The sequence below is a fragment of the Lepisosteus oculatus genome, unplaced genomic scaffold (genome assembly GCF_040954835.1).
Source record: "Lepisosteus oculatus isolate fLepOcu1 unplaced genomic scaffold, fLepOcu1.hap2 HAP2_SCAFFOLD_67, whole genome shotgun sequence".
Taxonomy (NCBI): Eukaryota; Metazoa; Chordata; class Actinopteri; order Semionotiformes; family Lepisosteidae; genus Lepisosteus; species Lepisosteus oculatus.
This window is the reverse complement of record NW_027168224.1, coordinates 790057-811822: the sequence shown is the minus strand read 5'-3', so window position 1 is coordinate 811822 and position 21766 is coordinate 790057. Positions and strand designations below refer to the sequence as shown.

Genomic DNA, 21766 nt, shown 5'->3' with positions numbered 1-21766 from the left:
AACGATCAGCAGAATAAGTCGCCTTTGTGGTGATGTCACTCCTCTGCTTCACAAATGTCCTTAGTGACGGACCATTTCTTTCTGCCATTTTTCCGGAGCGGTTATTGATTGCTCCATCATTTCCCTCATACTTTCCATCCCTAGATTGAAAAAAAAAAAACAGAAACAGGCTGACAGGACGACAATCAAATTGCAAAAACTCATCAAAGCACTCGATAGAGTATTTGAATCCACAAGTAGCTACGAGCAACTTTGTCCTGGCTTGCATGAAAGTCGGAAAATGTCAAAAAGACAAAGATGGTGGCTTTTTCATATCTGTTCTTTTATTTTTAGTTCGTTGGCTCTTCTGTCCATTGTCCTCCTGCCTGGCTCTTGACCTGTGACTGTCTGAACGCACACATTAGACTTTCAGGCGGGGGATTTGTCCTGAGCCTCTGTGGAAGACCCACCCACCCCCATAAATAACTGCTCTAGAAACACATGAATGCAAAACTAAACCACAGCTTAAAGAGGAGCTCCAACTCAGTGCCATACTAATGTAAACGAAGTAATACTAAGACATGTTCTTATGGATTTGTCTTACCTTGAGATATGTAATTGGATTTCAGGATTAACTTCCTCATTCAATGTACTGGTGATTCTTTGCCTGGTCAGTACCTGGGTGGGAGACCTCCAGCGAACAATTAAGCTTGCTGCTGGAAGTGGTGTTAAGAGACTCTTAGGATCTTCCAGAGGTGTCTGTCCAATAGCACTAGTTGCCTTAGAGCTGGCTCAAACATTGCTCAAGAGTCTACCTTTCACAGATGCGCAAAGATGAATGATGGGGGTGCACGCTTCAAGGAGCCTTCCAACTGTAGGGACCGATTAGAGACGATCCGTAGCATGTGTTCGTTTCCATATCTGCCCCGTGTCTCAACGGTAGGACAGAGTCAAATACTGCCTCGACACGTAACAGCATTATATATAACCGCAGGACTTGAGGGCTGTTTTGTTTGAATGTTCAAGGCATTGGTAAGAGCGTAGGTCAAGGGCCATTGGTGCATCTCCTGTAACTGGAGTAAAAATGCTATTCAAAGTACAGTGACTAAAATCGTCGTCCACATGTCTCCGTTGTTGATTGCTTTCTGTCTAAGAACGTTCTGTTTTCATGTCCGAACGGGGAGACTTTATCATTCCAACTTGAAGCCACCCTTAAGTCCTCTGAGGTGTGTGTGTGTGTGCTTGCACGTATGGCGTAAAAGGTTTCTTAAACGGAGAGCGAACTTGAAAAAAGTTGCCTCCGCTGCCGCCGCCACCTCGCACTCCCTGTTCGATTGTAGCAAGAAGGCAGCGGCCGCGGCGCTCGCTGTAGTCGTGGCCGAGTGGTTAAGGTGACGGACTTGAAATCCGTTCGGGTCTCCCCGCGCAGGTTCAAATCCTGCCGACTACGGCGTCCTTTGCATTTGGTTGCGTGCGTGCGTGTAAAAGGACCAGCGCCGTTTCGTTTTCGCTGGGACCTTTAACACTCTAAATCGCCTGGACCCGCAGCCTGTGAAATCGATTCTTCAGCACCCACGATGGACGCTTTGCCGCTGGACACAGATAACGATGCTTTTCTGCAACGAGCTTTCCAGCTGAATTTTCTCGGCAGCTCCGTACTGAACCTGTTCTCCATTGCAACATAGCGGAGGCTCGTCACGTCTATAGCAAGGCTGGTTAGGACCGCATACGCCACAGTGACTTGTACACAGACCACATGAAAGGCAAGCAAAATACACTTTTAAAATTCCAAAGACTCACAAGGTCAGAGAAACAGCGATGACCTGAACAGATCTGTTACAGAAGTCTAGGTTGACCTTTTTAGAGCTGTAATTGCATTTTTGTTTAATAGAAGATCAAATCTACTCGCATGTACCAGCACCTTACAGTTTATTGATGTTAATTCTGTTTAAGTAATAAGATTGCTAACGATGTTGGACTTTAGCCGGTGTTTTTTAGAACAAATTGCTTACACTTCTGTAAGGAATACGCAGTACGTGCCTTTGTCAGTCATTGCTCACCATACCTGTAACTTTCTTATCTAACTCACTTCCTCAAATGGTGAAGGTCCACAAACATAAATGAAAAAAAAACCCTTGTTGTAGATGAGGTGCACAAAAAAGCAGCCCCTGATAGTGTATAACACATTTATACTATTGCAGAGACACATGTAACATATATATACTGTATATATATATGAAACAGAAATAGAAACAGAAACAGGAATCGCTTACTCACCTGGAGAATCTCTGTAGGAATATCTAGCATTTATCAATGGAAATAAAAGCTGCTTTAATACAGTGCATGTTCAAACTCAAACCCTCAGCTGCTGTTCTTGTTTGTTTTGGGACAAATTGCAACTGAGCATCGCATGAGCCGTTACGTACCCTTATCTGTTAGGGAATTTCAAGGGAGGAGTTAGGTCAGAATGGGTAGGCTGCAAAACAACAAGTAAAGATTTATTCCAAGATGAAACGTTGTGGCGGTTTTCTTATCTTTTCAGCATGGACTAAACTTTTACGTGTTCCTTATATGCTATATATGTATATATTAGCACCAATGTCGTTCTTAAAAACTAACATGAAATTGTCAGGGACATTCAGCTATATACAAAGACGAGACAGACAAAGTAATAATTCTGTATTAACGTGGCCTACATATTGACGCAATGATCGAACTGACTGACATGTTCTGATTCAGATCCCCTGCAGTTCATGCCAATTAGAACAATAGCAATGCTGAGTCCTCCCCACCCTACTGAGCACAAATTCAGCTGCTCTCCAGTTCTGTTCTGCATGTTTTTTCATTGCAATTGAGCTCGGAGCTGGAGATGATCTCCATACAGTTCTGTGTTCACCAGCCCGCACTTGCGTGCTAATTTACGGGTTGTGGCAAATGCTTTTCTATAGTTCATATACATGACGGCAACCTGTTACCGAGGAACCTGAGAGGTTTAAAAGCCTCACGAGCCAGGCAGGACTCGAACCTACAATCTTCTGAGCCGAAATCAGACGCGTTATCCATTACGCCACTGGCCCATAGAACATGCGCTTGCACTCCACCACAGAGAGCTCTACACTGCTACTAGTAGTACACTTCCCCATCTAAATTTTCACAGCAAGAAACTTGTGTTTCCTACTATTTTTATCAGGTTTAAAATATCATCTCCTTAAAACAGAAAAAGTGTTGATGTGTCGTGCTGAAATTCCGATTGATTTTGAATTCAAAGAAAAAAGGTTTTCTTCCAAAACACCATGAAATTGTCACATCTTGCAGACAATAGGTGTATTCCATGTTGAAAAGAGAAGAAAGAAAACCATGGAGCCTTTTACAGGTGTGAGGCTTCTTCAGGTGTGAGAAGACCTCACAGTCGAAACGCTGTGTTTCCGTTCTTCTCTTTTCAGCATGCAATAAACCTAGTACTTGTTCCTTTGCAGCCGAGGCATGCTGACGTAGCTACCCAGCTGAACATCTTGCAGACTCTACAGTACTTCTCTCCTGTAGAAGTAAAGCAGGGCTTGCTGGGTGAGCTTTTGCTCCGGTAAATTAGGTCACGTGTCATGTTAAATCACTTCTTCTAAACACAACATTTGCTGGTGCTAGCTTTCCCCATGAAAAGAGACATTTCCCTTACAGTACATGACATATCGTTTTTATTCTATCAATAAGTATAGAAATTAAACAAAAGAAAAAATGGTGTCGCCAAAGAATGCACAGCTCTGTCGCCTTGGGGAGGTGTCAAGGGCATTGAGCTCCTTGGAACAAGTAATAGGTTTATTCCATGCTGAAAAAAAGAAGAAAGAGAACACAACGTTTCGGCCGTGGAGCCTTCTTCAGGTGTGAGGTCAGGTTCTCTTTCTTCTTTTTTTCAGCATGGAATAAACCTATTACTTGTTCCTTTGCAGCCTACGCATGCTGACGCAGCTACCCACCTGAACTACCATTGAGCTCCTTGGACATGAAAAGTGCCCGATAAATGCCATTTCTCATCATTTCTCTTGGCGTCAGTTCTGCTATTAAATGGGACGGAGGCAACGGGCTCAGAGAGCAGGTTAAGTGCACACCGAACGCAGATGTGTCCAAGTGTCTGTAAAAGCGCGGTGCTCCGCTGGCGCTGTTCCCTAGTGGCTTAAAGTGCCCGCCTAGTAAGCAGGCGATCCTGGGTCTGAATACCAGCGGTGCCTCTCTCCGTGTCTTGTTGTGCCGAATGTCTCATTTCAGACAAACATGTACAGCTTGGTTCAGTTTAATGCAAGAATTCATTTCCTTTCTGGAATAACTTGTTTTTGAAGAAATCCATACAGCTTGTGAAAGATGAAATCCATTTCTTGGTTGTCAGTGGAAAAAGATTGCCGGCTGCAAGAAGCGCAAGTGATTGTTTTCTTTGACCATAAACCTGCAAATGTAGGGTGCACAAAAGACTGTCAGACTCTGTGGTGCTGAAAAGTTGGTGGTTCAAGCCCCTCCAGTATGCGTGTCTCAGTTTTTCCAATGTAAACATCATCACCATCGCTAAAGAAGATGGTGCAGAAGGCTCCACAGTCGAAACGTTGTGCTTCTTTTCTTCTCTTTTCAGCATGGAGTAAACCTTTGCTTTATCCTTTGCAGCCTAAGCATGCTGACGCAGCTACCTTTCTCTTAACACGCCTCAATCATTATTCACCAAAACGATCAGCAGAATAAGTCGCCTTTGTGGTGATGTCACTCCTCTGCTTCACAAATGTCCTTAGTGACGGACCATTTCTTTCTGCCATTTTTCCGGAGCGGTTATTGATTGCTCCATCATTTCCCTCATACTTTCCATCCCTAGATTGAAAAAAAAAAAACAGAAACAGGCTGACAGGACGACAATCAAATTGCAAAAACTCATCAAAGCACTCGATAGAGTATTTGAATCCACAAGTAGCTACGAGCAACTTTGTCCTGGCTTGCATGAAAGTCGGAAAATGTCAAAAAGACAAAGATGGTGGCTTTTTCATATCTGTTCTTTTATTTTTAGTTCGTTGGCTCTTCTGTCCATTGTCCTCCTGCCTGGCTCTTGACCTGTGACTGTCTGAACGCACACATTAGACTTTCAGGCGGGGGATTTGTCCTGAGCCTCTGTGGAAGACCCACCCACCCCCATAAATAACTGCTCTAGAAACACATGAATGCAAAACTAAACCACAGCTTAAAGAGGAGCTCCAACTCAGTGCCATACTAATGTAAACGAAGTAATACTAAGACATGTTCTTATGGATTTGTCTTACCTTGAGATATGTAATTGGATTTCAGGATTAACTTCCTCATTCAATGTACTGGTGATTCTTTGCCTGGTCAGTACCTGGGTGGGAGACCTCCAGCGAACAATTAAGCTTGCTGCTGGAAGTGGTGTTAAGAGACTCTTAGGATCTTCCAGAGGTGTCTGTCCAATAGCACTAGTTGCCTTAGAGCTGGCTCAAACATTGCTCAAGAGTCTACCTTTCACAGATGCGCAAAGATGAATGATGGGGGTGCACGCTTCAAGGAGCCTTCCAACTGTAGGGACCGATTAGAGACGATCCGTAGCATGTGTTCGTTTCCATATCTGCCCCGTGTCTCAACGGTAGGACAGAGTCAAATACTGCCTCGACACGTAACAGCATTATATATAACCGCAGGACTTGAGGGCTGTTTTGTTTGAATGTTCAAGGCATTGGTAAGAGCGTAGGTCAAGGGCCATTGGTGCATCTCCTGTAACTGGAGTAAAAATGCTATTCAAAGTACAGTGACTAAAATCGTCGTCCACATGTCTCCGTTGTTGATTGCTTTCTGTCTAAGAACGTTCTGTTTTCATGTCCGAACGGGGAGACTTTATCATTCCAACTTGAAGCCACCCTTAAGTCCTCTGAGGTGTGTGTGTGTGTGCTTGCACGTATGGCGTAAAAGGTTTCTTAAACGGAGAGCGAACTTGAAAAAAGTTGCCTCCGCTGCCGCCGCCACCTCGCACTCCCTGTTCGATTGTAGCAAGAAGGCAGCGGCCGCGGCGCTCGCTGTAGTCGTGGCCGAGTGGTTAAGGTGACGGACTTGAAATCCGTTCGGGTCTCCCCGCGCAGGTTCAAATCCTGCCGACTACGGCGTCCTTTGCATTTGGTTGCGTGCGTGCGTGTAAAAGGACCAGCGCCGTTTCGTTTTCGCTGGGACCTTTAACACTCTAAATCGCCTGGACCCGCAGCCTGTGAAATCGATTCTTCAGCACCCACGATGGACGCTTTGCCGCTGGACACAGATAACGATGCTTTTCTGCAACGAGCTTTCCAGCTGAATTTTCTCGGCAGCTCCGTACTGAACCTGTTCTCCATTGCAACATAGCGGAGGCTCGTCACGTCTATAGCAAGGCTGGTTAGGACCGCATACGCCACAGTGACTTGTACACAGACCACATGAAAGGCAAGCAAAATACACTTTTAAAATTCCAAAGACTCACAAGGTCAGAGAAACAGCGATGACCTGAACAGATCTGTTACAGAAGTCTAGGTTGACCTTTTTAGAGCTGTAATTGCATTTTTGTTTAATAGAAGATCAAATCTACTCGCATGTACCAGCACCTTACAGTTTATTGATGTTAATTCTGTTTAAGTAATAAGATTGCTAACGATGTTGGACTTTAGCCGGTGTTTTTTAGAACAAATTGCTTACACTTCTGTAAGGAATACGCAGTACGTGCCTTTGTCAGTCATTGCTCACCATACCTGTAACTTTCTTATCTAACTCACTTCCTCAAATGGTGAAGGTCCACAAACATAAATGAAAAAAAAACCCTTGTTGTAGATGAGGTGCACAAAAAAGCAGCCCCTGATAGTGTATAACACATTTATACTATTGCAGAGACACATGTAACATATATATACTGTATATATATATGAAACAGAAATAGAAACAGAAACAGGAATCGCTTACTCACCTGGAGAATCTCTGTAGGAATATCTAGCATTTATCAATGGAAATAAAAGCTGCTTTAATACAGTGCATGTTCAAACTCAAACCCTCAGCTGCTGTTCTTGTTTGTTTTGGGACAAATTGCAACTGAGCATCGCATGAGCCGTTACGTACCCTTATCTGTTAGGGAATTTCAAGGGAGGAGTTAGGTCAGAATGGGTAGGCTGCAAAACAACAAGTAAAGATTTATTCCAAGATGAAACGTTGTGGCGGTTTTCTTATCTTTTCAGCATGGACTAAACTTTTACGTGTTCCTTATATGCTATATATGTATATATTAGCACCAATGTCGTTCTTAAAAACTAACATGAAATTGTCAGGGACATTCAGCTATATACAAAGACGAGACAGACAAAGTAATAATTCTGTATTAACGTGGCCTACATATTGACGCAATGATCGAACTGACTGACATGTTCTGATTCAGATCCCCTGCAGTTCATGCCAATTAGAACAATAGCAATGCTGAGTCCTCCCCACCCTACTGAGCACAAATTCAGCTGCTCTCCAGTTCTGTTCTGCATGTTTTTTCATTGCAATTGAGCTCGGAGCTGGAGATGATCTCCATACAGTTCTGTGTTCACCAGCCCGCACTTGCGTGCTAATTTACGGGTTGTGGCAAATGCTTTTCTATAGTTCATATACATGACGGCAACCTGTTACCGAGGAACCTGAGAGGTTTAAAAGCCTCACGAGCCAGGCAGGACTCGAACCTACAATCTTCTGAGCCGAAATCAGACGCGTTATCCATTACGCCACTGGCCCATAGAACATGCGCTTGCACTCCACCACAGAGAGCTCTACACTGCTACTAGTAGTACACTTCCCCATCTAAATTTTCACAGCAAGAAACTTGTGTTTCCTACTATTTTTATCAGGTTTAAAATATCATCTCCTTAAAACAGAAAAAGTGTTGATGTGTCGTGCTGAAATTCCGATTGATTTTGAATTCAAAGAAAAAAGGTTTTCTTCCAAAACACCATGAAATTGTCACATCTTGCAGACAATAGGTGTATTCCATGTTGAAAAGAGAAGAAAGAAAACCATGGAGCCTTTTACAGGTGTGAGGCTTCTTCAGGTGTGAGAAGACCTCACAGTCGAAACGCTGTGTTTCCGTTCTTCTCTTTTCAGCATGCAATAAACCTAGTACTTGTTCCTTTGCAGCCGAGGCATGCTGACGTAGCTACCCAGCTGAACATCTTGCAGACTCTACAGTACTTCTCTCCTGTAGAAGTAAAGCAGGGCTTGCTGGGTGAGCTTTTGCTCCGGTAAATTAGGTCACGTGTCATGTTAAATCACTTCTTCTAAACACAACATTTGCTGGTGCTAGCTTTCCCCATGAAAAGAGACATTTCCCTTACAGTACATGACATATCGTTTTTATTCTATCAATAAGTATAGAAATTAAACAAAAGAAAAAATGGTGTCGCCAAAGAATGCACAGCTCTGTCGCCTTGGGGAGGTGTCAAGGGCATTGAGCTCCTTGGACATGAAAAGTGCCCGATAAATGCCATTTCTCATCATTTCTCTTGGCGTCAGTTCTGCTATTAAATGGGACGGAGGCAACGGGCTCAGAGAGCAGGTTAAGTGCACACCGAACGCAGATGTGTCCAAGTGTCTGTAAAAGCGCGGTGCTCCGCTGGCGCTGTTCCCTAGTGGCTTAAAGTGCCCGCCTAGTAAGCAGGCGATCCTGGGTCTGAATACCAGCGGTGCCTCTCTCCGTGTCTTGTTGTGCCGAATGTCTCATTTCAGACAAACATGTACAGCTTGGTTCAGTTTAATGCAAGAATTCATTTCCTTTCTGGAATAACTTGTTTTTGAAGAAATCCATACAGCTTGTGAAAGATGAAATCCATTTCTTGGTTGTCAGTGGAAAAAGATTGCCGGCTGCAAGAAGCGCAAGTGATTGTTTTCTTTGACCATAAACCTGCAAATGTAGGGTGCACAAAAGACTGTCAGACTCTGTGGTGCTGAAAAGTTGGTGGTTCAAGCCCCTCCAGTATGCGTGTCTCAGTTTTTCCAATGTAAACATCATCACCATCGCTAAAGAAGATGGTGCAGAAGGCTCCACAGTCGAAACGTTGTGCTTCTTTTCTTCTCTTTTCAGCATGGAGTAAACCTTTGCTTTATCCTTTGCAGCCTAAGCATGCTGACGCAGCTACCTTTCTCTTAACACGCCTCAATCATTATTCACCAAAACGATCAGCAGAATAAGTCGCCTTTGTGGTGATGTCACTCCTCTGCTTCACAAATGTCCTTAGTGACGGACCATTTCTTTCTGCCATTTTTCCGGAGCGGTTATTGATTGCTCCATCATTTCCCTCATACTTTCCATCCCTAGATTGAAAAAAAAAAAACAGAAACAGGCTGACAGGACGACAATCAAATTGCAAAAACTCATCAAAGCACTCGATAGAGTATTTGAATCCACAAGTAGCTACGAGCAACTTTGTCCTGGCTTGCATGAAAGTCGGAAAATGTCAAAAAGACAAAGATGGTGGCTTTTTCATATCTGTTCTTTTATTTTTAGTTCGTTGGCTCTTCTGTCCATTGTCCTCCTGCCTGGCTCTTGACCTGTGACTGTCTGAACGCACACATTAGACTTTCAGGCGGGGGATTTGTCCTGAGCCTCTGTGGAAGACCCACCCACCCCCATAAATAACTGCTCTAGAAACACATGAATGCAAAACTAAACCACAGCTTAAAGAGGAGCTCCAACTCAGTGCCATACTAATGTAAACGAAGTAATACTAAGACATGTTCTTATGGATTTGTCTTACCTTGAGATATGTAATTGGATTTCAGGATTAACTTCCTCATTCAATGTACTGGTGATTCTTTGCCTGGTCAGTACCTGGGTGGGAGACCTCCAGCGAACAATTAAGCTTGCTGCTGGAAGTGGTGTTAAGAGACTCTTAGGATCTTCCAGAGGTGTCTGTCCAATAGCACTAGTTGCCTTAGAGCTGGCTCAAACATTGCTCAAGAGTCTACCTTTCACAGATGCGCAAAGATGAATGATGGGGGTGCACGCTTCAAGGAGCCTTCCAACTGTAGGGACCGATTAGAGACGATCCGTAGCATGTGTTCGTTTCCATATCTGCCCCGTGTCTCAACGGTAGGACAGAGTCAAATACTGCCTCGACACGTAACAGCATTATATATAACCGCAGGACTTGAGGGCTGTTTTGTTTGAATGTTCAAGGCATTGGTAAGAGCGTAGGTCAAGGGCCATTGGTGCATCTCCTGTAACTGGAGTAAAAATGCTATTCAAAGTACAGTGACTAAAATCGTCGTCCACATGTCTCCGTTGTTGATTGCTTTCTGTCTAAGAACGTTCTGTTTTCATGTCCGAACGGGGAGACTTTATCATTCCAACTTGAAGCCACCCTTAAGTCCTCTGAGGTGTGTGTGTGTGTGCTTGCACGTATGGCGTAAAAGGTTTCTTAAACGGAGAGCGAACTTGAAAAAAGTTGCCTCCGCTGCCGCCGCCACCTCGCACTCCCTGTTCGATTGTAGCAAGAAGGCAGCGGCCGCGGCGCTCGCTGTAGTCGTGGCCGAGTGGTTAAGGTGACGGACTTGAAATCCGTTCGGGTCTCCCCGCGCAGGTTCAAATCCTGCCGACTACGGCGTCCTTTGCATTTGGTTGCGTGCGTGCGTGTAAAAGGACCAGCGCCGTTTCGTTTTCGCTGGGACCTTTAACACTCTAAATCGCCTGGACCCGCAGCCTGTGAAATCGATTCTTCAGCACCCACGATGGACGCTTTGCCGCTGGACACAGATAACGATGCTTTTCTGCAACGAGCTTTCCAGCTGAATTTTCTCGGCAGCTCCGTACTGAACCTGTTCTCCATTGCAACATAGCGGAGGCTCGTCACGTCTATAGCAAGGCTGGTTAGGACCGCATACGCCACAGTGACTTGTACACAGACCACATGAAAGGCAAGCAAAATACACTTTTAAAATTCCAAAGACTCACAAGGTCAGAGAAACAGCGATGACCTGAACAGATCTGTTACAGAAGTCTAGGTTGACCTTTTTAGAGCTGTAATTGCATTTTTGTTTAATAGAAGATCAAATCTACTCGCATGTACCAGCACCTTACAGTTTATTGATGTTAATTCTGTTTAAGTAATAAGATTGCTAACGATGTTGGACTTTAGCCGGTGTTTTTTAGAACAAATTGCTTACACTTCTGTAAGGAATACGCAGTACGTGCCTTTGTCAGTCATTGCTCACCATACCTGTAACTTTCTTATCTAACTCACTTCCTCAAATGGTGAAGGTCCACAAACATAAATGAAAAAAAAACCCTTGTTGTAGATGAGGTGCACAAAAAAGCAGCCCCTGATAGTGTATAACACATTTATACTATTGCAGAGACACATGTAACATATATATACTGTATATATATATGAAACAGAAATAGAAACAGAAACAGGAATCGCTTACTCACCTGGAGAATCTCTGTAGGAATATCTAGCATTTATCAATGGAAATAAAAGCTGCTTTAATACAGTGCATGTTCAAACTCAAACCCTCAGCTGCTGTTCTTGTTTGTTTTGGGACAAATTGCAACTGAGCATCGCATGAGCCGTTACGTACCCTTATCTGTTAGGGAATTTCAAGGGAGGAGTTAGGTCAGAATGGGTAGGCTGCAAAACAACAAGTAAAGATTTATTCCAAGATGAAACGTTGTGGCGGTTTTCTTATCTTTTCAGCATGGACTAAACTTTTACGTGTTCCTTATATGCTATATATGTATATATTAGCACCAATGTCGTTCTTAAAAACTAACATGAAATTGTCAGGGACATTCAGCTATATACAAAGACGAGACAGACAAAGTAATAATTCTGTATTAACGTGGCCTACATACTGACGCAATGATCGAACTAACTGACATGTTCTGATTCAGATCCCCTGCAGTTCATGCCAATTAGAACAATAGCAATGCTGAGTCCTCCCCACCCTACTGAGCACAAATTCAGCTGCTCTCCAGTTCTGTTCTGCATGTTTTTTCATTGCAATTGAGCTCGGAGCTGGAGATGATCTCCATACAGTTCTGTGTTCACCAGCCCGCACTTGCGTGCTAATTTACGGGTTGTGGCAAATGCTTTTCTATAGTTCACATACATGACGGCAACCTGTTACCGAGGAACCTGAGAGGTTTAAAAGCCTCACGAGCCAGGCAGGACTCGAACCTACAATCTTCTGATCCGAAGTCAGACGCGTTATCCATTACGCCACTGGCCCATAGAACATGCGCTTGCACTCCACCACAGAGAGCTCTACACTGCTACTAGTAGTACACTACACTTCCCCATCTAAATTTTCACAGCAAGAAACTTGTGTTTCCTACTATTTTTATCAGGTTTAAAATATCATCTCCTTAAAACAGAAAAAGTGTTGATGTGTCGTGCTGAAATTCCGATTGATTTTGAATTCAAAGAAAAAAGGTTTTCTTCCAAAACACCATGAAATTGTCACATCTTGCAGACAATAGGTGTATTCCATGTTGAAAAGAGAAGAAAGAAAACCATGGAGCCTTTTTCAGGTGTGAGGCTTCTTCAGGTGTGAGAAGACCTCACAGTCGAAACGCTGTGTTTCCGTTCTTCTCTTTTCAGCATGCAATAAACCTAGTACTTGTTCCTTTGCAGCCGAGGCATGCTGACGTAGCTACCCAGCTGAACATCTTGCAGACTCTACAGTACTTCTCTCCTGTAGAAGTAAAGCAGGGCTTGCTGGGTGAGCTTTTGCTCCGGTAAATTAGGTCACGTGTCATGTTAAATCACTTCTTCTAAACACAACATTTGCTGGTGCTAGCTTTCCCCATGAAAAGAGACATTTCCCTTACAGTACATGACATATCGTTTTTATTCTATCAATAAGTATAGAAATTAAACAAAAGAAAAAATGGTGTCGCCAAAGAATGCACAGCTCTGTCGCCTTGGGGAGGTGTCAAGGGCATTGAGCTCCTTGGACATGAAAAGTGCCCGATAAATGCCATTTCTCATCATTTCTCTTGGCGTCAGTTCTGCTATTAAATGGGACGGAGGCAACGGGCTCAGAGAGCAGGTTAAGTGCACACCGAACGCAGATGTGTCCAAGTGTCTGTAAAAGCGCGGTGCTCCGCTGGCGCTGTTCCCTAGTGGCTTAAAGTGCCCGCCTAGTAAGCAGGCGATCCTGGGTCTGAATACCAGCGGTGCCTCTCTCCGTGTCTTGTTGTGCCGAATGTCTCATTTCAGACAAACATGTACAGCTTGGTTCAGTTTAATGCAAGAATTCATTTCCTTTCTGGAATAACTTGTTTTTGAAGAAATCCATACAGCTTGTGAAAGATGAAATCCATTTCTTGGTTGTCAGTGGAAAAAGATTGCCGGCTGCAAGAAGCGCAAGTGATTGTTTTCTTTGACCATAAACCTGCAAATGTAGGGTGCACAAAAGACTGTCAGACTCTGTGGTGCTGAAAAGTTGGTGGTTCAAGCCCCTCCAGTATGCGTGTCTCAGTTTTTCCAATGTAAACATCATCACCATCGCTAAAGAAGATGGTGCAGAAGGCTCCACAGTCGAAACGTTGTGCTTCTTTTCTTCTCTTTTCAGCATGGAGTAAACCTTTGCTTTATCCTTTGCAGCCTAAGCATGCTGACGCAGCTACCTTTCTCTTAACACGCCTCAATCATTATTCACCAAAACGATCAGCAGAATAAGTCGCCTTTGTGGTGATGTCACTCCTCTGCTTCACAAATGTCCTTAGTGACGGACCATTTCTTTCTGCCATTTTTCCGGAGCGGTTATTGATTGCTCCATCATTTCCCTCATACTTTCCATCCCTAGATTGAAAAAAAAAAACAGAAACAGGCTGACAGGACGACAATCAAATTGCAAAAACTCATCAAAGCACTCGATAGAGTATTTGAATCCACAAGTAGCTACGAGCAACTTTGTCCTGGCTTGCATGAAAGTCGGAAAATGTCAAAAAGACAAAGATGGTGGCTTTTTCATATCTGTTCTTTTATTTTTAGTTCGTTGGCTCTTCTGTCCATTGTCCTCCTGCCTGGCTCTTGACCTGTGACTGTCTGAACGCACACATTAGACTTTCAGGCGGGGGATTTGTCCTGAGCCTCTGTGGAAGACCCACCCACCCCCATAAATAACTGCTCTAGAAACACATGAATGCAAAACTAAACCACAGCTTAAAGAGGAGCTCCAACTCAGTGCCATACTAATGTAAACGAAGTAATACTAAGACATGTTCTTATGGATTTGTCTTACCTTGAGATATGTAATTGGATTTCAGGATTAACTTCCTCATTCAATGTACTGGTGATTCTTTGCCTGGTCAGTACCTGGGTGGGAGACCTCCAGCGAACAATTAAGCTTGCTGCTGGAAGTGGTGTTAAGAGACTCTTAGGATCTTCCAGAGGTGTCTGTCCAATAGCACTAGTTGCCTTAGAGCTGGCTCAAACATTGCTCAAGAGTCTACCTTTCACAGATGCGCAAAGATGAATGATGGGGGTGCACGCTTCAAGGAGCCTTCCAACTGTAGGGACCGATTAGAGACGATCCGTAGCATGTGTTCGTTTCCATATCTGCCCCGTGTCTCAACGGTAGGACAGAGTCAAATACTGCCTCGACACGTAACAGCATTATATATAACCGCAGGACTTGAGGGCTGTTTTGTTTGAATGTTCAAGGCATTGGTAAGAGCGTAGGTCAAGGGCCATTGGTGCATCTCCTGTAACTGGAGTAAAAATGCTATTCAAAGTACAGTGACTAAAATCGTCGTCCACATGTCTCCGTTGTTGATTGCTTTCTGTCTAAGAACGTTCTGTTTTCATGTCCGAACGGGGAGACTTTATCATTCCAACTTGAAGCCACCCTTAAGTCCTCTGAGGTGTGTGTGTGTGTGCTTGCACGTATGGCGTAAAAGGTTTCTTAAACGGAGAGCGAACTTGAAAAAAGTTGCCTCCGCTGCCGCCGCCACCTCGCACTCCCTGTTCGATTGTAGCAAGAAGGCAGCGGCCGCGGCGCTCGCTGTAGTCGTGGCCGAGTGGTTAAGGTGACGGACTTGAAATCCGTTCGGGTCTCCCCGCGCAGGTTCAAATCCTGCCGACTACGGCGTCCTTTGCATTTGGTTGCGTGCGTGCGTGTAAAAGGACCAGCGCCGTTTCGTTTTCGCTGGGACCTTTAACACTCTAAATCGCCTGGACCCGCAGCCTGTGAAATCGATTCTTCAGCACCCACGATGGACGCTTTGCCGCTGGACACAGATAACGATGCTTTTCTGCAACGAGCTTTCCAGCTGAATTTTCTCGGCAGCTCCGTACTGAACCTGTTCTCCATTGCAACATAGCGGAGGCTCGTCACGTCTATAGCAAGGCTGGTTAGGACCGCATACGCCACAGTGACTTGTACACAGACCACATGAAAGGCAAGCAAAATACACTTTTAAAATTCCAAAGACTCACAAGGTCAGAGAAACAGCGATGACCTGAACAGATCTGTTACAGAAGTCTAGGTTGACCTTTTTAGAGCTGTAATTGCATTTTTGTTTAATAGAAGATCAAATCTACTCGCATGTACCAGCACCTTACAGTTTATTGATGTTAATTCTGTTTAAGTAATAAGATTGCTAACGATGTTGGACTTTAGCCGGTGTTTTTTAGAACAAATTGCTTACACTTCTGTAAGGAATACGCAGTACGTGCCTTTGTCAGTCATTGCTCACCATACCTGTAACTTTCTTATCTAACTCACTTCCTCAAATGGTGAAGGTCCACAAACATAAATGAAAAAAAAACCCTTGTTGTAGATGAGGTGCACAAAAAAGCAGCCCCTGATAGTGTATAACACATTTATACTATTGCAGAGACACATGTAACATATATATACTGTATATATATATGAAACAGAAATAGAAACAGAAACAGGAATCGCTTACTCACCTGGAGAATCTCTGTAGGAATATCTAGCATTTATCAATGGAAATAAAAGCTGCTTTAATACAGTGCATGTTCAAACTCAAACCCTCAGCTGCTGTTCTTGTTTGTTTTGGGACAAATTGCAACTGAGCATCGCATGAGCCGTTACGTACCCTTATCTGTTAGGGAATTTCAAGGGAGGAGTTAGGTCAGAATGGGTAGGCTGCAAAACAACAAGTAAAGATTTATTCCAAGATGAAACGTTGTGGCGGTTTTCTTATCTTTTCAGCATGGACTAAACTTTTACGTGTTCCTTATATGCTATATATGTATATATTAGCACCAATGTCGTTCTTAAAAACTAACATGAAATTGTCAGGGACATTCAGCTATATACAAAGACGAGACAGACAAAGTAATAATTCTGTATTAACGTGGCCTACATACTGACGCAATGATCGAACTAACTGACATGTTCTGATTCAGATCCCCTGCAGTTCATGCCAATTAGAACAATAGCAATGCTGAGTCCTCCCCACCCTACTGAGCACAAATTCAGCTGCTCTCCAGTTCTGTTCTGCATGTTTTTTCATTGCAATTGAGCTCGGAGCTGGAGATGATCTCCATACAGTTCTGTGTTCACCAGCCCGCACTTGCGTGCTAATTTACGGGTTGTGGCAAATGCTTTTCTATAGTTCATATACATGACGGCAACCTGTTACCGAGGAACCTGAGAGGTTTAAAAGCCTCACGAGCCAGGCAGGACTCGAACCTACAATCTTCTGATCCGAAGTCAGACGCGTTATCCATTACGCCACTGGCCCATAGAACATGCGCTTGCACTCCACCACAGAGAGCTCTACACTGCTACTAGTAGTACACTACACTTCCCCATCTAAATTTTCACAGCAAGAAACTTGTGTTTCCTACTATTTTTATCAGGTTTAAAATATCATCTCCTTAAAACAGAAAAAGTGTTGATGTGTCGTGCTGAAATTCCGATTGATTTTGAATTCAAAGAAAAAAGGTTTTCTTCCAAAACACCATGAAATTGTCACATCTTGCAGACAATAGGTGTATTCCATGTTGAAAAGAGAAGAAAGAAAACCATGGAGCCTTTTTCAGGTGTGAGGCTTCTTCAGGTGTGAGAAGACCTCACAGTCGAAACGCTGTGTTTCCGTTCTTCTCTTTTCAGCATGCAATAAACCTAGTACTTGTTCCTTTGCAGCCGAGGCATGCTGACGTAGCTACCCAGCTGAACATCTTGCAGACTCTACAGTACTTCTCTCCTGTAGAAGTAAAGCAGGGCTTGCTGGGTGAGCTTTTGCTCCGGTAAATTAGGTCACGTGTCATGTTAAATCACTTCTTCTAAACACAACATTTGCTGGTGCTAGCTTTCCCCATGAAAAGAGACATTTCCCTTACAGTACATGACATATCGTTTTTATTCTATCAATAAGTATAGAAATTAAACAAAAGAAAAAATGGTGTCGCCAAAGAATGCACAGCTCTGTCGCCTTGGGGAGGTGTCAAGGGCATTGAGCTCCTTGGACATGAAAAGTGCCCGATAAATGCCATTTCTCATCATTTCTCTTGGCGTCAGTTCTGCTATTAAATGGGACGGAGGCAACGGGCTCAGAGAGCAGGTTAAGTGCACACCGAACGCAGATGTGTCCAAGTGTCTGTAAAAGCGCGGTGCTCCGCTGGCGCTGTTCCCTAGTGGCTTAAAGTGCCCGCCTAGTAAGCAGGCGATCCTGGGTCTGAATACCAGCGGTGCCTCTCTCCGTGTCTTGTTGTGCCGAATGTCTCATTTCAGACAAACATGTACAGCTTGGTTCAGTTTAATGCAAGAATTCATTTCCTTTCTGGAATAACTTGTTTTTGAAGAAATCCATACAGCTTGTGAAAGATGAAATCCATTTCTTGGTTGTCAGTGGAAAAAGATTGCCGGCTGCAAGAAGCGCAAGTGATTGTTTTCTTTGACCATAAACCTGCAAATGTAGGGTGCACAAAAGACTGTCAGACTCTGTGGTGCTGAAAAGTTGGTGGTTCAAGCCCCTCCAGTATGCGTGTCTCAGTTTTTCCAATGTAAACATCATCACCATCGCTAAAGAAGATGGTGCAGAAGGCTCCACAGTCGAAACGTTGTGCTTCTTTTCTTCTCTTTTCAGCATGGAGTAAACCTTTGCTTTATCCTTTGCAGCCTAAGCATGCTGACGCAGCTACCTTTCTCTTAACACGCCTCAATCATTATTCACCAAAACGATCAGCAGAATAAGTCGCCTTTGTGGTGATGTCACTCCTCTGCTTCACAAATGTCCTTAGTGACGGACCATTTCTTTCTGCCATTTTTCCGGAGCGGTTATTGATTGCTCCATCATTTCCCTCATACTTTCCATCCCTAGATTGAAAAAAAAAAACAGAAACAGGCTGACAGGACGACAATCAAATTGCAAAAACTCATCAAAGCACTCGATAGAGTATTTGAATCCACAAGTAGCTACGAGCAACTTTGTCCTGGCTTGCATGAAAGTCGGAAAATGTCAAAAAGAAAAAGATGGTGGCTTTTTCATATCTGTTCTTTTATTTTTAGTTCGTTGGCTCATCTGTCCATTGTCCTCCTGCCTGGCTCTTGACCTGTGACTGTTTGAACGCACACAGTAGACTTTCATGCAGGGGATTTGTCCTGAGCCTCTGTGAAGGACCCACCCACCCCCATAAATAACTGCTCTAGAAACACATGAATGCAAAACTAAACCACAGCTTAAAGAGGAGCTTGTCATGACCGCCAGGCAGTTAAGACCAACTCTTAAGCAATCTAAACAGCACCAGCAGAGGGTGATTATTAACAAACGCCGCCGCACGAGTTAACCCACCTGCACACACTCCACCGTGGGGTACGCAGTGCTATTTTTACCATCTTTACTTGCTTCCCGCTGGTATTGAGTCTACTCCTTGAGAGCTCTACCTGGCGTTTTTTCCATTACCTCGTTTATTCTGGATATTGGACTCCCCTTCTGCCTTTTCGACTTTGGACCTCGCCTCTCACCTCGGACTGTTTGCCACCAGTGTTCTCCCTGGATTACGACTTACCTTACGCCTCTTGACCACGAAACAAAGCAAAGCAGAGCAAAACAAAATGAACAAACGAAAAGCCTCACGTCCCGCACTTGCGTGTAACGCCGTTACGTGCCCAAGCGGTATTGTACTTCATCTTAGCACTGCACCCCGGGGCGTACGGTATATGGGAACGAGCACACGCCACAAATCGTCTCGAATCACTCCCTACAGCTGTAAGGCACCTTGAAGCGTGCACCCCCAACATTTTTCTTTGCGCATCTGTGAAAGGTAAACTCTTGAGCAAACTCTGAACCAGCTCTAAGGAAACTAATCCGATTAGACGTTACTTTGACTCATCCTTTAAGGGAACCTTGTTAATTGGAGAAATCAATGATTTCAAATGAATTCTGTATGCGTTAAAAGACAGCTATACACAGAAAACATGCAGGACACTTCTCATGATGTTTCCCGAGCCGAAACACAGTGCGTTTTTCCAAGCCCTCTGACAAAGCCCGCCCACTGAAAACTGCAGCAGATCGTGTAAAGACGTTCAACTTTGTAACTACTGCACGCACAGGAAGCAGAATAAATTCCTCTTTTCAAACTGTCAAAGGTTTGCTTTGCGAACACTGCAGGACATCGCACAATCTCTTTTGAATGGGGACAAACGATTTCTTATGGGGCACAGTAAGTACAGACGTTTAAAAAGCTCCACTCATGCCGACGATGCAGCATGAAGAAGCGCAACCTAACGTTTGCATTCCTAGCAAATTCCTTTTATTTTTTGATAAATAAAGACAGTCTTGTTTAACAAACAACACACACAACATTTTACATTGTCAATTCAATTCAAATCAATGTATTTCTATATAGCGCCTTTCACAACAAGGTTACGTGCTGTCTCTTTGAGGCAGATGTTTAAATCCTCTGAGTTTAGTGCTGAAGTTATAGTAGTCCTATCAGTATTGTTGCCTCCGATCAACAGATCCTCATTTTTCTCAGAGTTGAGTAACAAAAAGTTTTCACACATCCAAGTATTTCCTTCCTTAATGCATTTAACTAAACTGATAATAGAAGAGTTGTCGTTTGGTGTAAACAAAATGTTTATTTGAGTGTCATCAGCATATGAATGAAAGTTCATATTATTTTTTCATATTATCCTACCTAGCAGCAGCATGTAGAGAGAGAGAGCAATATTGGTCCCAGCACTGATCTTCTGGTACCCCAAATTGAACTGGTGACATTGATGAAGCAGTACAATTATTAGATATTTGAACATAATGAAAACGATGAGTAAAATGTGAAGTAAACCACTGAAGGACGGTTCCAGATAAGCCAACCTCAAACTCAAGCCTGTGTAACAAAACAGAGAGGTCAACCGTGTCAAAGGCAGCTCTAAGATCTAGAAGCAAAGCACAAGCACTGTTGCATTCCCTGCATCAGTAGCTAAGAGAATATCATTTACGACTCTTGTTAATGCAGTTTCAGAAACCAGACTAAAATTTCTCAAGTATATTATTTGAATCCAGATATGATTGACGTTGGGCAACAACTATTCTCCCAAGACTTTTAGATTGAAATGGGACCTTTGAGACAGGCCTGTAGTTGTTAAGAACTTGTTGATCCAAATTTGACTTCTTAAGAGCGGTCTAACAACCGCTACCTTAAATTGATCAGGTACAACGCCTGACGCAAGCGATGCATTCATCATACTAATTATAGGTCCTGCCAGTCCTTCGAGGGAATCTTTGACTAGCTGAGTGGGGATGGGATCTAGCGAACAGGTGGTTGACTTTGTCTTACGTCTGTGTTTATGAGTCCACCATAAGAAGAAATCTGAACAGGAGTGGTGATCATGCGAGGTCACCATGGAGGAAACCACAGCTCTCCCCCCCAAAAAAACCACCACTGCCCCTCTCAAGTTTGCTAAAGACCACATGGATGTTCCACAGCAACTCCTGGAACAATGTTCTGTGGACAGTGACAAAAGTTGAACATGTTGGTAAATGTGCACAACGTTATGTTTGGAGATAACAAAACACTGCATACCAACTCCAAAACCTCATCCCACCTGGGAAGCATAGCGGAGGCTGTACGTCTTGCAATCATCGAGGGACCGATGAATTCCAAGATGTATCAGGAAATTCTACAGCAGAATGTCAGGGTGTCTGCCTGTGATCTAAAACTCGAAAGACACTGGGTCATGCAGCATGACAAAAACAAAGGAGTACATCAACAACAGAGTGGCTGAAACAATAGAAATTCCGTATTTTGGGATGGCCGAGTAAGAGTCCTGACCCCAATCCCATTGAAGTGCTGTGGCGTGATCTGAAGCAGGCCGTTCAGTGCAAGACATCTCCCAACTGTATGTGAGAGAAAAGCAGAGACGCTCACTGAGTAAGGTGGGGTTGCAGCTTTGCAAATCAAAAGGACATTTGTACGCTCAAAAAGGGACAGTAGCACCCCAGATGGGACTCGAACCCACAATCCCTGGCTTAGGAGGCCAGTGCCTTATCCATTAGGCCACTGGGGCACACTGGGTGAGGTCGATCACGCTGATGAAGAGCCAGTTTTTTTTTTCCTTTGCTTTTTCAAAGGGATCCCCAAAATTAGGGAAGTTAGGCAGCAGAAGGTTTACTGTGACCTGAGAAGGACCGGCATCCAATCACGGTGGTACACACACACACGCTCTCACTCATCTGAGCTACACGGCTACCAAGATGATCTCAGGTGCGCCGAGCTGGTACGGAACATATTGAACTGATCGACGGCGAATTGTCTCTCAGACAGGCTTTTCACCTCTGAGCTCC

The 21766-nt window shown here is 43.8% G+C and overlaps 9 non-coding genes across 9 annotated transcripts; 4 read left to right on the top strand and 5 right to left on the bottom strand.

Moving 5' to 3' along the window:
- The first annotated feature begins 1347 nt into the window (after nucleotides 1-1347).
- On the top strand, nucleotides 1348-1429 carry trnas-uga (transfer RNA serine (anticodon UGA)). The gene has a single exon. It is a non-coding gene; the product is annotated as a tRNA-Ser (tRNA).
- A 1554-nt stretch (nucleotides 1430-2983) lies between these two features.
- trnar-ucg (transfer RNA arginine (anticodon UCG)) lies at nucleotides 2984-3056 on the bottom strand. The gene has a single exon. It is a non-coding gene; the product is annotated as a tRNA-Arg (tRNA).
- A 2975-nt stretch (nucleotides 3057-6031) lies between these two features.
- trnas-uga (transfer RNA serine (anticodon UGA)) lies at nucleotides 6032-6113 on the top strand. Its single transcript has one exon. It is a non-coding gene; the product is annotated as a tRNA-Ser (tRNA).
- A 1554-nt stretch (nucleotides 6114-7667) lies between these two features.
- Nucleotides 7668-7740, bottom strand: trnar-ucg (transfer RNA arginine (anticodon UCG)). Its single transcript has one exon. It is a non-coding gene; the product is annotated as a tRNA-Arg (tRNA).
- Nucleotides 7741-10519: 2779 nt separating this feature from the next.
- trnas-uga (transfer RNA serine (anticodon UGA)) lies at nucleotides 10520-10601 on the top strand. Its single transcript has one exon. It is a non-coding gene; the product is annotated as a tRNA-Ser (tRNA).
- Nucleotides 10602-12155: 1554 nt separating this feature from the next.
- On the bottom strand, nucleotides 12156-12228 carry trnar-ucg (transfer RNA arginine (anticodon UCG)). The gene has a single exon. It is a non-coding gene; the product is annotated as a tRNA-Arg (tRNA).
- A 2783-nt stretch (nucleotides 12229-15011) lies between these two features.
- On the top strand, nucleotides 15012-15093 carry trnas-uga (transfer RNA serine (anticodon UGA)). Its single transcript has one exon. It is a non-coding gene; the product is annotated as a tRNA-Ser (tRNA).
- Nucleotides 15094-16647: 1554 nt separating this feature from the next.
- trnar-ucg (transfer RNA arginine (anticodon UCG)) lies at nucleotides 16648-16720 on the bottom strand. The gene has a single exon. It is a non-coding gene; the product is annotated as a tRNA-Arg (tRNA).
- Nucleotides 16721-21416: 4696 nt separating this feature from the next.
- Nucleotides 21417-21489, bottom strand: trnar-ccu (transfer RNA arginine (anticodon CCU)). Its single transcript has one exon. It is a non-coding gene; the product is annotated as a tRNA-Arg (tRNA).
- Nucleotides 21490-21766: the final 277 nt, after the last annotated feature.